This window comes from Carassius carassius, chromosome 1 (genome assembly GCF_963082965.1).
Source record: "Carassius carassius chromosome 1, fCarCar2.1, whole genome shotgun sequence".
Classification (NCBI taxonomy): domain Eukaryota; kingdom Metazoa; phylum Chordata; class Actinopteri; order Cypriniformes; family Cyprinidae; genus Carassius; species Carassius carassius.
In genome coordinates this window covers 13,994,640-14,008,867 of record NC_081755.1, presented here as the reverse complement: position 1 = coordinate 14,008,867, position 14,228 = coordinate 13,994,640, and the positions used below count along the sequence as shown (strand labels likewise).

Below are 14,228 nucleotides of genomic sequence, written 5' to 3'. Positions count from 1 at the left end.
CTGATAACCACAAAAGATGGAATGTTTATAATCCAACCAATCATTAGCCCCATTGACTTTAAAGTAGAAAAAAAATACTATGGAAGTGATTAGAGCTCATGATCAGTTTGATTTCAAACATTCCTAAAAATATTTTCTTTTGTGGTTATCAGAAGAAAATAACAGAATTTTCAATTCGGGGTGAACTATCCCTTTAAAGACAAGTTGATGAATTTCTACACTTACCCGTTTTTTCCTTTGTCGGTTTTTAGCTCCTGTTTTAATGGCATCTCTTAGCTGGGACTTTTCTGGCTGAGACAAATTTTACTTTCTGTACAGTGTTTCAAAGTATGTCTTGCAACATGCTGAATAAAAGAAAATTCAGATAAGTGACAGAAACTACACTACTGAAATCATTAGATGGACAAAATATAAGAGACTAAAATTATGGACATTAAAATTGTTAAACAAACATTTTAAAATTACCTTGTATACACTCAGGGTTGCATCTGCAAAAGTTGTTTTCAATTCCTCTAGCAGATAAGTCATGACTGCTTGGTTACCAGGCGAACTTATTCTGTGTGGAAAGAGAGAAGTGTGTCATTAAATACATTTAAAAGGAATATGTAAAACCCCATAAACAGCATGGCCCACAAAGGCCAAATAAACATAGCAGAAAAACAGCAGTCTTACCCAGTTTGTGGATCATATTTATGTGGGTTGTTTTCCGAATTGTGAAGGCGCCTTACAGCTTCCTGTAACATTGAATGAAAAACGCTCTAATACATGCACACATAACGTTACATTGGCTGGAAACAAAAGTTTGTGTAAGTTGTGTAACTTACAGACGTGATAAACTGTTAAAAGGCCGGACAACTACAACAACGAAAGGGCCAAAAATAATTGTTTAGTCAAGGTGATGTATAATTTAACTGTTACTAATAGATATGTATAATAAAGGATAGATGTCTTACGACGGAGTCTCTAACCTCATCACCTGGCGGCCATCTTACCACGGGGAGCTCGCTCGCTCACTCGTAGCATTGTGTTTTAATGGTGCATGTACATTTAAATGACCATAACTTGCTCCATTTTCTACCAATTTTCAAATGGTTACTACTATATTGTCCGCTAAAATAAAACTCAGCTTACCGCAATGCCCACGTTGTGCGCCCTTCTTTATCCTTTTATGTAATGGCTCTTCCAGCGGTCTTTGTTCCTCTTGCGGTCTTTGCTCGTCAAACTTTCGCTCAAGAGCACAAAGACACTGGATAGCATCTTCGAGAAGAACAGTGTTTGCAGCTTGCTTCTCCATCAAACCCTCAAGCTGACGAGACAAAGCGTTCTGACCGGAGATCAGCTGTTTCATTAAAACATTTATGCTCAGTGTGCTTGCTGCTGGTTGCAAAGCCCTATTACTCACGGGGGTAGTAAAACTCAGGTTTCTTTTACACGCCATCACAAACAATAGTCAGTTTCACCAAGTCGCAATTCGCAAAAAATGACTTCCATACACAATGCCGACAATTTAAATTGTGTTCGCGCGAATGATACTGTAATGTCATTGGTTGCATTCCCTTACGTCACTGACATAATGGCCTTAACTCTGTTATGAATGGATACTTTACAAACACAACATTCTGGTGCTTCTCTTTTGAAAGATTTAACGGATTGTTAGGGCAATATCATAATAACAATAGAAACATTGAAGTTCAAATCATGAGTCATTTTCAACAGAACCAAAAACTTTATATGCCATTGCCTTGTAAATATGGGACTGAATTCATCAACATCCTAGCAACCAAAAAATTTGATACTTTGTCAAAGTCAAAGTCACCTTTATTTATATAGTGCTTTAAACAAAATACATTGCGTCAAAGCAACTGAACAACATTCATTAAGAAAACAGTGTCAATAATGCAAAAATGATAGTTAAAGGCAGTTCATCATTGAATTCAGTGATGTCATCTCTGTTCAGTTAAATAGTGTCTGTGCATTTATTTGCAATCAAGTCAACGATATCACTGTAGATGAAGTGTCCCCAACTAAGCAAGCCAGAGGCGACAGCGGCAAGGAGCCGAAACTCCACCGGTGACAAGAATGGAGAAAAAAACCTTGGGAGAAACCAGGCTCAGTTGGGGGGCCAGTTCTCCTCTGACCTGACAAAACCAGTAGTTCAATTCCAGGCTGCAGCTAAGTCAGATTGTGCAGAAGAATCATCTGTTTCCTGTGGTCTTGTCCTGGTGCTCCTCTAAGACAAGGTCTTTACAGGGGATCTGTATCTGGGGCTCTAGTTGTCCTGGTCTCCACTGTCTTTCAGGGATGTAGAGGTCCTTTCTAGGTGCTGATCCACCATCTGGTCTGGATACATACTGGATCCGGGTGACTGCAGTGACCCTCTGATCTGGACACAGACTGGATCTGGTGGAGAGAGAAAAAGAGAGAAACAGACAAATATTAGCGTAGATGCCATTCTTCTAATGATGTAGCAAGTACATAGGGTGTTATGGGAAGTGTTTCCGGTTCCGGTTTACCTAATTAATGCAGCCTAAAAATCCTTTAACGGATTTGGATAATAAAAGCATATTAGTATGTTATGTGTATGCCATGTTAAAGAGATGGGTCTTTAGTCTAGATTTAAACTGCAAGAGTGTGTCTGCCTCCCAAACAATGTTACGTAGGTTATTCCAGAGTTTAGGCACAAAATAGGAAAAGGATCTGCCGCCCGCAGTTGATTTTGATATTATAGGGATTATCAAATTGCCTGAGTTTTGAGAACGTAGCGGACTTAGAGGATTATAATGTAAAAGGAGCTCATTCAAATACTGAGGTGCTAAACCATTCTGGGCTTTATAAGTAATAAGCAATATTTTAAAATATATACGATGCTTGATAAGGAGCCAGTGCAGTGTTGACAGGACCAGGCTAATATGGTCATACTTCCTGGTTCTAGTAAGAACTCTTGCTGCTGCATTTTGGACTAGCTGTAGTTTGTTTACTAAGCGTGCAGAACAACCACCCAATAAAGCATTACAATAATGTAACCTTGAGGTCATAAATGCATGGATTAACATTTCTGCATTTGACATTGAGAGCATAGGCCGTAATTTAGTGTTACGGCCCTTTATCTAATTTGGCTCGTTAAAACACATGTAAGACAAGGACCGTACATATTAAGAATCACAGACGATTGGGTGATGTTTCAAGGTGTAAATCGTTTCTTTTAATGAAACAAGTGAGAGAGCGCACCAACAATAAACAATAAATCAAACTAATAGTACAGGTAGGGCAGCAAAAAGGAAAACCTGACTATCTAACTCTGTAGGCAAGATCTTATCTGCTCCCGAAGAAAGCAACAAACAGAGTGAGTCTTCCGGGCCACTGCTTTCCTACGCTGTGTTAACTAAATAATAAAAGTGATCAAAGAAAATACCTACTACCTGACTTGAAAATAACAAATAACAAATCAGTCCATGATCTGGAACAGTCGAGGCGAAGATCGTGGACCACTCGCCATGAGGCAAGAAACCCCAGCTGTCACTGATCAGAAGGGTGGAGACAGCTAGAGCAGCGAGAGCAGAGAGAACCGAGAGAGACCAGCCTCAATTCCGGACCAGCTTAAATACGGGGTTTCCCATGATGTCATTCATGACTGCACCTGCGATCTCAGATAGAACAATTAACATTCAGTAATTTAAAGCACCACCACATAACATTAGATATATTTTTGAGATGGAAAAATGCAGTTTTACAAATGCTAGAAACGTGGCTTTCTAAGGAAAGATTGCGATCAAATAGCACACCTAGGTTCCTAACTGATGACGAAGAATTGACAGAGCAACCATCAAGTCCTAGACAGTGTTCTAGGTTATTACAAGCATAGTTTTTAGGTCCTATAATTAACACTTCTGTTTTTTCAGAATTTAGCAGTAAGAAATTACTCATCCAGTTTTTTATATCGACTATGCAATCCATTAGTTTTTCAAATTGGTGTGTTTCACCGGGCCGGGAAGAAATATAGAGCTGAGTATCATCAGCATAACAGTGAAAGCTAACACCATGTTTCCTGATGATATCTCCCAAGGGTAACATATAAAGCGTGAAGAGTAACAGTCCAAATATAACCTACATGTGCTACTTATGAGTTTACTTATGTTTTGTGGCCCAGGGTCAAATGTGACACAGATATATTATAAAAGACCAACTTTGGCCTGCGTGCCCTAGTTTCGGCACCTCTGGACTAGAAGTACAGTAGCTGACAGGTATCTGCAGATATTTTTACCCGAGTTTGTCAGTCTGTATCACCCAACATGTTTTGCATTCACATGTGTCATGATTCTGCTTCATGTCCTGATTTTTCTCTAGTCTTGAGGCAGGATCATGACAGACCCGTGTTTTGTGTACAAGCACATGGCCTTGTCTTTGGGCCATGTGCTTGCGTTGTCTCGTTTCCTTGCCCCGCCCCCCTTGTTACCCTAGTTTTGTCTTTATTGATTTACCTGTTCCACCTGTTGTGTTCATTAGTAGCCTCCCTTTATAACCTTGTGTGTTTCTCTGTTTTTTTTGGTGGGTTCATTGTTTAAGTATTGTCACGTTGTTTAAGATTGTCAATCATTGTCTGATATTGTCAAATACTGTCTACATTGCGTGTCAACCTGTGTGAGATCTGTCAGTGAGTAAGTCTATTGTAAGTCTTGTCTAAGTAGTTGTGTGAATCTGTTTTTGTTATAGTGTAGTTTGTCAAGTGTTAGTCTAGTTTATCTCTCGTCAGTCTTGCCCTTGTTTTGCCCCCTCGTGGGTTTTGTTTTCCTGTTTTGTATAATAAACCGTGTTGCTGTGACATCTGTCTGCATTTGGGTTCATCCTCCACTCCACCACATAACAGAATGAACCGACCAGCAAGGAACCCAGCAGACAGTATGTCCTCCTTTGTAGAGCACAACCCAGACGACCTTGCACAATGGTGGCACCGGGCTATCGACGATGCAAGGAATGGCAAGCTGCCAATTCCTCCCCAGGAAGAGCGGTCCCTGAGAGAGTACGCTCGGGTCGCGAACGAGAGGAGGCTGTTCCTACCTGATATCCTCCTCAACCGCTACCTCATAGCGGGTCTCAACGCTCCTCCACCCCTGGCAGAACGCGAGAAGCTGTTCTGCTGCTCGTTTGGTGACATGGTGGATTGTTTGTCGCTGAGGGAGTCGCGGGGTTCCACCTTGTCGTCACCATCACCCAAGCTGTCAGTGATCCCGGAGGGTCGTGTCCTGGCTGTGGTTACCCAGGGGAATCAGGCTGGCTCCACTTCCACCCCTGAGGCTTCAGTCGTCTCCGTGGCAAACGAGGGAGACGGACTTCGTGGGATTCTTCGTCTGAGTCATCCTCGGCTGAGTCAGCGCTGTCTGAGACTGCCCGTCCAACGCAAGTCACAGATCCTGCTGAGCCTCACCCACCGGCCACATGTCCGGCTCTGTCTTCCACACCGCGACCAAAGAGGAAGAGGAGGAGAAAGGGAGCCTCTCGCCCTTCATCTCTGCCAGTCCCAGAGCCCGCTACTGCAAGCGCTGTCCCAGAGCCCGCTACTGCAAGCGCTGTCCCAGAGCCCGCTACTGCAAGCGCTGTCCCAGAGCCCGCTACTGCAAGCGCTGTCCCAGAGCCCGCTACTGCAAGCGCTGTCCCAGAGCCCGCTACTGCAAGCGCGGTTCCCGAGCCCGCAGTTGTCAGCGCTGAGAGAGCCGCGGCCGACACTGCAGCAGAAGCAGTGTTGCAGTCTGTCTCGGCTCGTCAGGAGATGCCTGTGGCCATTGCTGCCAGGACCCTGTCCGATTACTTGTCTCGTCTTGTCAAGATTCTTGAAGTCCCCGTCATGTCCAGTCCTGAGTCTGTGAGCGCCGAACCCCAGTCAGCTGCCGTGAGCGCCGAACCCCAGTCAGCTGCCGTGAGCGCCATACCCCTGTCAGCTGCCGGGAACGCAGTACCCCAGTCTGCTGCAGACGATGATCTCCCCGATTCAGAGATGGGGGGGGGGGGGTTCTATTCTTGTTTCTGCTCCACAGTCACCCAAAGTATCCCCTGTCTTGTCTCCTGTTGTGTTACCTCCTGTCTCCCCTGTCAAGCTGCCTACTGTTTCCCCCAAGTCATCCCCTCATGTGTCTACAGCCAAGTTTCCCCGGATTCCCAGTCCTCGGTCCTCGTCCCGGAGACCCAAGACCCCCAGTCCTCCCATCCACCCTGGACTGCCCTCTAAGAACTTTGTACTTCCCCCACCTCCTCTGCCTTGTTTATTGTTTTTGATTTTGCACCCTAACCCTGTGATTGTTTTTTCATGTTTGCCCTTAGTGTTATTTGTCATGTCTTGTTGGTTTGTGTCTTTGTCCCAGTCAGTCGTGTCCCGTGTTTGATGTTCCCTTGAGGAGCGTCTGGAAGCCGCTCCTTAAGGGAGGGGTTCTGTCATGATTCTGCCTTCATGTCCTGATTTTTCTCTAGTCTTGAGGCAGGATCATGACAGACCCGTGTTTTGTGCTTGCGTTGTCTCGTTTCCTTGCCCCGCCCCCCTTGTTACCCTAGTTTTGTCTTTATTGATTTACCTGTTCCACCTGTTGTGTTCATTAGTAGCCTCCCTTTATAACCTTGTGTTTCTCTTTTATGGTGGGTTCATTGTTTAAGTATTGTCACGTTGTTTAAGATTGTCAATCATTGTCTGATATTGTCAAATACTGTCTACATTGCGTGTCAACCTGTGTGAGATCTGTCAGTGAGTAAGTCTTATCTAAGTAGTTGTGTGATCCTGTTTTTGTTATAGTGTAGTTTGTCAAGTGTTAGTCCAGTTTATCTCTCGTCAGTCTTGCCCTTGTTTTGCCCACTTGTGGGTTTTGTATAATAAACCGTGTTGCTGTGACATCTGTCTGCGTTTGGGTTCATCCTCCACTTTAAATTTCACTTCTGAATATGGTACTGAATTTATCAACATCCTAGCTAGCAAAATGTGTTACATGATGTTTTTGAAACAATGTCTCATTTGAACTGCTTCTTTTATACAATGAATGCTGCATTGAGAGATACGTGCACAACATACTGACATAGGGCAGTTGGAGACATGTTTTCAAAGTGTTGGAAATATATATTCTGAAATAACATTTGTTGCATTCCTCTAGACTACATTAAACAAAGTCAGAGACATAATTTTCACATATTAAAATGGTAATTGTGTCAATTGAATTTCAGTTAATTTGAATGATGCTAAGTTTCTTAAATAGACTAATTAAATTATATTAATAAACTTATTTAGCAAACACAGTTTTTATGTTCTGGCAAACCTACAGTTAAGCAGAGATTTCCCATCCCGTATTTGTCCGTATACAGCTCTTTTCATGCAGTGTAGTTTTATTTGTGTGTACAATATCAACGAAACGTTTTCTGTCTTTAACAGTAGTATACAACTGAACCGAGACTCATTGAAAACATGCTAAACAGACATTATAAATATATTTATAGAAAGCTTTAAATGACTAATTAACGAAATAAAACAAATCAAAAACAAACTCTCTCCTTATAATCCTAACCCTTGCACTTCTCTTTAAAGGCGCTTCTAATGAGGAGATGGCGAGACAGGCAACTTCATCCTAGTGACACAGACTCAGAAAACACTAGTTTATTAGTAAATAATTTAAATATCTATTTCCCAGTTACATAAATGGTAAGTACTTTTGCCGGTGTTTTGTAAGGTTAAGCCTATTGCGTGTATTTCAACGGAGAACTGTTGCTGCGGGTAAATTAAACACCGTTGAGCCGCTCTTGACATTCATGGCAGCACGGTCAGACAGAAATGGAGTCCACCAGGGTGGCGTAGAGGACCACCACAGCTGAGCAGACAGGACAGACGCCCACCAGGGAGGAGCAGAGGACCACCACAGCCGAGCAGACGGGACAGAAGCTCACCAGGGTGGCATAGAGGACCACCACAGCTGAGCAAACGGGACAGAAGCTCAACAGGGCGGAGCAGAGGACCACCACAGCCGAGCAGATGAGAAAGAAGCCCACCTGTGAATGTTAATGCTGTAATAACAAATATTTATTAGGAACGTGTAGCCTATGCTGGGATTTCATAAATTTCATGGAGAAAAAAAGTAACGTAACAAGTAATGTAACCAATTACTAATTAATTTTGATATAATGTAATCATAACAGTAACATGATTACTTTTAAAAGGAGTAATCAAGATTTAGTCATTTGATTACAGTTTCAGAGTAACCAACAGTGCTCGTTAGTGTTGCAAGGTCTAAGGTGTGAATGGGGAGCAGGTGTGTTAAATCACTCTCTCATACTGGTCACTGGAAGTCCAACATGGCACCTCATTGCAAATTAACTCTTAATTATTGTTGCTCTACATAATGTAGGCTATAAGAAGATTGCCAAGACCCTGAAACTGAGCTGCATCACATTAGCCAAGACCATACAGGACAGGTTCCACTCAGAGAAGTCCAGAGCATGTCTTACCTTTTCTTTCAGGTGCAACCTTTTATCATCATAGAGTGATGATCATGCTGATGATTGACAGAGTATGCCAATCAGGAATCCAAATCGCCCTGGAGAAAGCGAACGTAAGAAAAAAAAAAACAAGGTTCCCGAAAGGAAACATGATTAACCTCTTGAGACCCAGCAAAACATTTTTAGGAGAAAATTATTATGTTGTACAGAAGTGACCAACACCTGATCTGAGTTACAATTTGGAATTGTCTTTTGTCTGCAGTTCTACCATTTTACTTTCTACAGCTGAATGCTAAGTATGGCAGAGCAGATTGATAGTTGGATTGAAAGATGACAAGTCAGCATGGGTCTAGCATGGGTACTCCAGCTCTGGCTCCCATTTTCCTTTGCTGTCAAGGAAAGTGCAAATCTCAGGGAGGTGGCTCAGAAACTGTTCAAGCATTTTTCCACGGGACAACCATCTCACTTCACTGTACATCAGTAAATCATCATACCCTGTCACAGTTCTCAATGAGCGCTCTGAGATTAAGTAGTTTGCCACACGAAAATGTGTTTGCATCACATTATGGAATGTATTATTTCTCAGTTTTGATACCAATGACTCCTGATGAATGAGGCAGTGGAAACTGATAAAGTTTTGTATTTCTTCCCCTTTTTTCATGAGCCCAAAAAGCCCCTTCTCCTTTCCTTGCATGCTAAGGATGCCATCCATGCACACATTTGCTAGACGTGACGAACAGAGATTGTTTTTCATCATTTCAAGAAATGCCAGAAATGTATTCAGAATGTCCTCCTCTTGTTTGGCTAACAAGTGGAAGTAAGCACAGCATTTCTTCTTGGAAAGACTTTTCTTTAGGGTAACTTAAAGGGAATCTGTCAAATCAACACAATGCTACAGAATATGGTGTGCTTCACTACTGTTCGGACGTTATAGCTTACTGCTCTGCACTTTGCTTCTTATTTCTGTACTTTTCTCAGATTTTTCTAAGATTTTTACTTCAGCAGATCAGCACAGTGCTTAAGCAACAGATTTTTGGCACAAACACTAAAACTAAAAACTCTTTGAGACTGGAATAATACTACAAAAAGAAAAATTTGCCTCCCACTGCCAGCAGCTTACATTCCAGAGACGGGATAACAACTGCCTACATTCAAACAGAAGAGAGAGAAAATGCCTCCTGTTGGATCTACTTGTTGCATGAACTTCTGCAAACTTCTACAAAGGATTGTGATTCTTGCAACAAACTTACTTGCTGGACTTCCAAAACAGGCGGAACACTCAGCAGACCGTCGTCATGGACCCCCTCAGCATACAGCTGGTGAGTCCCATGAATCTTCTGAATCTCAACAGTTTATACCAGGTGTAGAGGAACAAGCCGAAACTGATTGCCACAATAATCAATGGCACAAACAGGGAGCGAGACCCAAAGGAACACGAGACATCAGATTGTCACGAGTTTCTCATATTGCTGCTTTAGCTTTCTCTACCCCATATTCGACTATGACAAGGCTTGGAAATACTGGTATTCTACCACCCCCTATACATCTTGAGAACAGATTTGAAGCATTATGGAAGGCCGGCAGCCATATCACGCTGGAGCCCAAGACCGATTTCCCACTGAAGCTAAGCAGGGCTGAGCCTGGTCAGTAACTGGATGGGAGACCTCCTGGGAAAACTAGGTTGCTGCTGGAAGAGGTGCTAGGGAGGCCAGCAGGGGGTGCTCACCCTGTGGTCTGTGTGGGTCCTAGCGCCCCAGTATAGTGATGGGGACACTATACTGTCAACAAGCACCGTCCATTGGATGAGGCGTTAAACCGAGGTCCTGACTCTCTGTGGTCAGTAAAATCCCAGAATGTTTTTTGAAAAGAGTAGAGGTGTGACCTCGGCATCCTGGCTAAATTCGCCCATTGACCTCCGACCATCATGGCCTCCTAACAATCCCCATAACCGCTGACTGGCTTCATCACTCTGTCTCCTCTCCACCAGTAAGCTGGTATGTGGTGGGCGTTCTGGTGCAATATGGCTGCCGTCACATCATCCAGGTGGATGCTGCACACCGGTGGTGAATGAGGAGATACCCCGACAATGTAAGCGCTTTGAGTGCCTAGAAAAGCGCTATATTAATGTAATGAATTATTAATTATTATTAATTATTAACCCTCTGGAGTCTAAGGGTATTTTTGAGGCCTGGAGAAGTTTTGTCATGCCCTGACATTTGTGCTTTTTTCAGTTTCTTGTACACATCTAAATGGCTAATTTCAATGTAATCAGCACAAACTTGGCTATAATAATATGTGAGCAGCATCTGTGTACATGATTGTGTTTTTGAGAAAAAAAATGTTATGCGTGGTTAGTGATAAACTACAAATGTTAAATCACTTGAACAAGGCAATAAAACACATACAGAACATTGGTTCCCGGGACTTTTGAAAACTGGAGCTTGTAGCCTAGAATTTTTCTTTGTAAATTATGTGAAAATCATCTTGTTTACTCACTTACAGAAAACAATATATTGATTTAAATTTTCTAAGAAACTTTTTGTTGGTAAAAGTCATATGCAAGTAGGTGGCAACTATCATGAATATCATTGTGATTTACACCTGAGAAGACAAATGCCAGCATAATACGGTGCATAATGAGCATTTCACAAGCTAGGACCACGCCACAAACAACTAAGGAACTGGGGAAGAGTAGAAAGAGGATGAAGGGGTCGAGGGAATGGGATGAAGGTCAGGTTGATCAGGGCGTCTTGAATTGAGGGCTCAGAGAGACTCAGGGTGGGGGTACCGTCTCTAGCGTATATTTAGGCCAGACAATGAGGACCCCCCCTATACAACCTTATAGAGATAAAATGAGGGAGAAGGTTGACTAAATGGATGAGAAGGGAGGGAAGGGTGGGTTCGAGAGAACGAGACTAGCAGTGCGGTGTGACGTGGCCTGGTATATATGGAGGTTCTAGGAAGTCAGGTGATTGTTTGGGCGTGCTCCAGCCCCGAACTTTAGTTAATACCAATTAACTCCATTTCAGTCAGTTGTGCCACTGTGAGGGAGGAGTTCCAAGAAAGAATGTGAAGACAAAATAAATCTATATAAATTTAAGTTTGTAGTTTGTTAATGGAAATGATGATTTTGCAATTGTACTGTCTTGATTAATGCTTAATTTGCTATAAACAGATATACTATAACCTGAGTAGTAATAATGCTTTTGCTTAAGTACAAATATGTAGCCCTGTGATTAATACTATATGGAAAATGTATTGTGTAACTTCACTAACATTAAGAAAACTGCTTACTTGCATGAAATGCAACTTTAAATGACTGATTTAGAGTAGAAACACCTATGTATTAGAAATAGTTTTTATGATAAATGGACAATATAGTAGTTAAGGTGTATTTCACAGACGGTTAAGAGGAAAAAGAAGAGGAAAAGGGCTAAAGCAATGCGAAGTAAACAACTGAAAGCCTCGGCAGAGGAGTTGGCAGCACTCCAGGTGATGACATCAGAAGAACCAGCGTTCGACGTCTGTGTATAAAAGACTGAGAGAGAGACTCGACGGATGGATACTGTACAAGCACAGTATCCCTCGACACCTGATACCAGCTGATTATACCTTGATTTTGCAACTTTACTATTGTACTTTGATACAACTTTTGATAACTTTAATAAAACTTGTATTTTATTATTGACAAGTTATGGTCTGCAAGAGTAGTAATTTAAGAGCCGTAAGTAAGAACTGACCACAGGGAAGTCTGCTGAGCAAGTTGTAAGTACTTTTGTAATGCTTCTAGTTTTGTCCAGAGTCGACTTTCCTTACCTACCTGAGAATAATAAATAAATAGGTAAAAGGTGTATAGATAAAGGAGACACCATAAAACAAGTTTATTTAGAATATATTTAATTATTCCACAACATGATTTAATATCCACTGGCGAGTGCAATTAAAAAGTTTATTAGGAACAATCACAGCTGACTTTCAAACTGAATATTTTGCATCATTACTCCAGTCACACAATCCTTCAGAAATCCTTTTAACAACCTTATTTTCTACAAAAAACATGTATTGTTATAATAATAATAATTATTATTATTATTAATGTTGAAAAGAGCTGAGTATATTTTTTCTTTTTTTTTTCTATTTGTTACATTTATATTATTTACATCAAGCTTTTGAATGGTATAGAATTGTATATTGTTATCGAAACTTCACAATATTTCACTTGATTATACATTTAGTCAGGAATTATAGTTTGGAAAAAGTCTTTGGAAAAAGTCTAACTAGTAAAATGTGGTATGTACCATGTTTTTACTATGGTAAATATGAGTTAACGATAGCGTTTATTCTGAAATCTGTGGGCGGGGGAAAAAAGGTTCCTGGTACAATTGTTCCGGGTAATTTCAGTGGAAACACGGCATTAGATTGACATCATTACTGATGATGCTGTACATCAAGGCCACAAACTCATTTAACCTGTCCAAAACCAAATTGCTTATGGCCTTTTTTCAAAACATTCCACAAAATCGTCTATTAATAATTGTTTAGTATCGTCGACTGTGAGTGACGTAACTTCCCAATGCAAACACACCCAATAAAATGGCCCCACCCCTGTCACTTGATTGACATGTTTCCGTGTAGATGTCGGAAATTCAAATGCAAAAGGAATTGCGATTCTATTTGAGTTTTGGCAGTTTACATGCGCAGTGCAGAGAGAGTGAACAAGCAAATGTGGTAATTAATATTGCTATTTAAAAATGACAGGCTCATAGCTCCTAAGATATGGGAAACACAATTTCAAACGGAATTTGCATTTCCATTTTAAATGTGGCAGAGACTGTGCGTTCGCTTAAACGAAAATGCAAATGGTAATGCGCGATTTGCATTTGTGTTTGGATTATGTCACATTTTATGCGTCCACAAATTGAAAACGTAATTGCAAATACAATTTGCAATTCCTTTTGAATAATGTCCGGAATATCATTCCATATTTTTTTGGCAGCACTTGTTTAGTTTAAAAGTAGACATGTCAGGCTTTCTATAGATATTTATATCATGTCTCTTCGTTGAGTATTCATTGAGTTACAGTTCATTTTAATGACGTGTTTGTAAATGAAAATCAGTGCAGACAAAGCCTGCAGACAGCACACGTAGTTGGTTATCTTTATTTTATAAGTTGTTATGGAAATGTTTAGTTTTGTTAATTTGGCATTGATTGCATTAATCTAATTTAAGTATCTTTTTAAACATACAATGAATAAGGTAGTATATATAGTCCATAGGGACATTGAGTTATTTTATGTAACTTGTGCACATAACTGCTTTAGGTTGAAAAACAACATTTGAGGGGAAACTGTGTACCAGGGATGGGCAGTTTTTAAGAGTTAACGGGCATCTACGATTTAATGTGCATGTGTTATGGGGTGATGTGCACTGAGCAACATGATTGGCTCAAAGGCCCTAGTCTGTCCTTCAATGTATCTTTTACATTCTATAAAAAGTGGGCTGTGCGTCTGTGTTATTTGCACACAGACTCAGATGTTGTGTGTAAACCAGATCATTCTCTGCAGAGAATTAAAGCAATACAAAGACAAAACTCTGTTTGGTTTTTCATTCTCTCTACAAATTGTTATTGAATTGGAATTTCCACAACAAAGTTCACAAAGTTTTGTTGTTATTATGTCTGTATATAGGGTGACCACCCGTCCCGCGTAGCGCGTGCGCGCACAGCGTTTGAAGCCCAATTCATGCGTCCCGCAAATTGAGACTGTGTC

General features: G+C 41.1%; 1 protein-coding gene and 1 long non-coding RNA gene across 2 annotated transcripts in view; one reads left to right on the top strand and one right to left on the bottom strand.

Moving 5' to 3' along the window:
• The window catches only part of LOC132147032 (zinc finger protein 271-like), a 220,253-nt gene that overhangs the window by 107,528 nt on the left and 98,497 nt on the right, over positions 1-14,228 (top strand). The window lies entirely within an intron of this gene.
• On the bottom strand, positions 484-1,722 carry LOC132107498 (uncharacterized). The gene is made up of 3 exons (XR_009424317.1): positions 1,132-1,722; positions 673-734; positions 484-556 (listed from the first exon to the last, which is right to left on the bottom strand). It is a non-coding gene; the product is annotated as an uncharacterized LOC132107498 (long non-coding RNA).